The 2,697-nt window shown below is 41.7% G+C and overlaps 1 pseudogene; it reads left to right on the forward strand.

Annotated features, from left to right (window-relative positions):
• The first annotated feature begins 2,118 nt into the window (after window positions 1-2,118).
• On the forward strand, window positions 2,119-2,234 carry LOC130034799 (uncharacterized; annotated as a pseudogene).
• Window positions 2,235-2,697: the final 463 nt, after the last annotated feature.

A 2,697-nucleotide genomic window follows, 5' to 3' on the forward strand; every position in this document is an offset into this window, starting at 1 on the left:
GAATGCAATCTTTCTATGTCTATCCCTCTCTTTCTGGCTCATTTCGCTTAGCATGATACTTTCCATATTGTACCACTTGTATGTAAATTTCATGACTTCATCTTTTCTAAGAGCTACATAGTACTCCATTGTGTAGATGTACCAAGTTTCTTTAACCAGTCATCTGTTCTTGGGCATTCAGGTTTCTTCCAGTTTCTGGCTATTGTAAAGAGTGCTGCAATGAACAAACAAGTGCAGATGTCACTTCGACTATACATTTTTGCCTCTCTGTCACTTCGACTATACATTTTTGCCTCTCTGGGATATATTCCCAGGAGTGGTATCGCTGGGTCAAATGGGAGCTCAATTTCTAATTTTTTGAGAATCGTCCATACTGTTTTCCAGAAGGGCTGAACCAGTGGACATTCCCACCAACAGTGAAGGAGTGTCCCTTTCTCGCCACATCAGCGCCAGCATCGGTTGCTTTTGTTCTTTTGAATGTGGGCCAGTCTCTGAGGTGTGAGATGGTATCTCATTGTGGTTTTGATCTGCATCTCCCTGATGATTAATGATGTAGAGCATTTTCTCATGTGCTTTTTTGCCATTCGGATTTCTTCTTTGAGAAAGTTTCTGTTCATTTCATTGCCCCATTTTTGGATGGGGTTGGATGTTTTCTTCTTGTGGAGTTTAACCAGTATTTTGTATATCCTTGATATCAACCCCTTGTCAGATGTGTATTCGGTGAATATCCTTTCCCATTCTGTAGACTGTCTTTGTATTTTGGTCACTGTTTCTTTGAAGGTGCAGAAGCTTCTTAGTTTAAGATAGTCCCATTTATCTATCTCTGTTTTCACTTGCTCGGCCAGTGGCATGGCATCTTTGAAGATACCATTAGCTTCAATGTCATGGAGGGTTTTGCCAACTTTATCTTCAATGTACCTTATGGTTTCTAGTCTGATGTTGAGGTCTTTAATCCATTTTGATCTTACTTTTGTACATGGTGTTAGGCAGAGTTCTGAGCCTATTTTTTTGCATGTAGCCGTCCAGTGATGCCAACACAAACACTCCTGAAATTTATATGGAACAATAAGCCCCCACGAATAGCTAAAGCAATTCTTGGGAAAAAGAAAATGGGAGGAATCAACCTCCCGAACTTCAAACTGTACTACAAAGCAGTAATAATTAAAACAGCATGGTACTGGAACAAAGGCAGAACTGCAGACCAATGGAACAGGGTTGAATACACTGACATCTCCCCTCAATCATATGATCATCTAATCTTTGATAAAGGTGCAAGTAATGTGAAGTGGAGTAAGGAAAGTCTCTTTAATAAATTGTGTTGGCATCGTTGCATAGTTTTTTACAGTAAAGTACAACATCCATAAGATAATTTTGGCCCACAAAGACAGATTCCCTATTACTATTGTGTTCCAGTCCAATAAGCCAAAGATTACTACACATAAAGCTACGGTCTAAAAATCACGTATAAAGGTAAAGGTAAAGGCCCTCCCGTTGTTCATCAATTTGCTCGAGTGGGCCCAGTAACGTCTCCATTGGAGACTTTGTTGTTACTGTGTCTGGCATATCGAATACCTCACGGGGAGCTTGCCAGGCTCTGCCGTGCGGGCGAGATACTCTCGGTAGCTTGCCGGGCTCTCCGAGAGGGGCGGAGGAATCGAACTCGGGTCGGCCATGTTGGCTGCATGCAAGGCAAACGCCCTACCGCTGTGCTATCGCTCTGACTTTTTACAATAAAGGAGAACACAGACAAGAGGGAAAGTAAGGTATCCACAAATGAAACAAAGCAATGAGGTTAATATAGGATCGAAGAGAATCCAAGCTTTGATAAATCCAGTGCATGAAGGGCTGTCAGTATGTCAGCAGGACAGCTGGATAGAAAAGTGGACGTAGAGTCCTGTCTCCTTGGAAATGACAAGGTAAAGGTAAAGGTAAAGGCCCTCCCGTTGATCGTCGATTTGCTCGAGCGGGCCCAGTAACGTCTCCATTGGAGACTTTATTGTTACTGTGTCTGGCATATCAAATACTCTCGATAGCTTGCCGGGCTCTCCGAGAGGGGCGGAGGAATCGAACTCGGGTCGGCCATGTTGGCCGCTTGTAAGGCGAACGCCCTACCCACTGTGCTATCGCTCCACCCTGAACGCGCCCGATCTCGTCTGATCTCGGAAGCTAAGCAGGGTCGGGCCTGGTTAGTACTTGGATGGGAGACCGCCTGGGAATACCGGGTGCTGTAGGAAATGACAAGGTTAAGACAATATATGAAATGATACTTCCCAAAATTTTTTCTCTGAAGCTCTTCACATGGCTTGGAAATAAAGGCTGCTTCTCTATTTCAAATGACTAAAATCATCATAATAGATGAGTAGGTGCTTTGTTCTTAGTCTTATAATCACAATGAAGCACCATTTTTGACAGTTTACATGGTAGAATACAAGAGTTTTCAGTGAATAAGAGAATAAAGAAGGAAAATGTTATGGCACTTAGTAGATGCAGCCTGGGCTTTGGAGAAATGTTGATTTGTATTAAAACTTAGCAGTCTACTGGATCTTGATCTGTGTCTGTTACTCCACTGATAAAAGATAAAATATAGTTTTCACTTTGGTATGAGCTAATTTTTTTCCAAGTGTTTTCTTAACATGTTTTTTAATCTACCCTTACTTTTTCTAATTAAATAATCAAAATTTTCTGTATCTAAATATT

This window comes from Sorex fumeus, unplaced genomic scaffold (genome assembly GCF_029834395.1).
Source record: "Sorex fumeus unplaced genomic scaffold, SorFum_2.1 ptg000061l, whole genome shotgun sequence".
NCBI classification, from domain to species: domain Eukaryota; kingdom Metazoa; phylum Chordata; class Mammalia; order Eulipotyphla; family Soricidae; genus Sorex; species Sorex fumeus.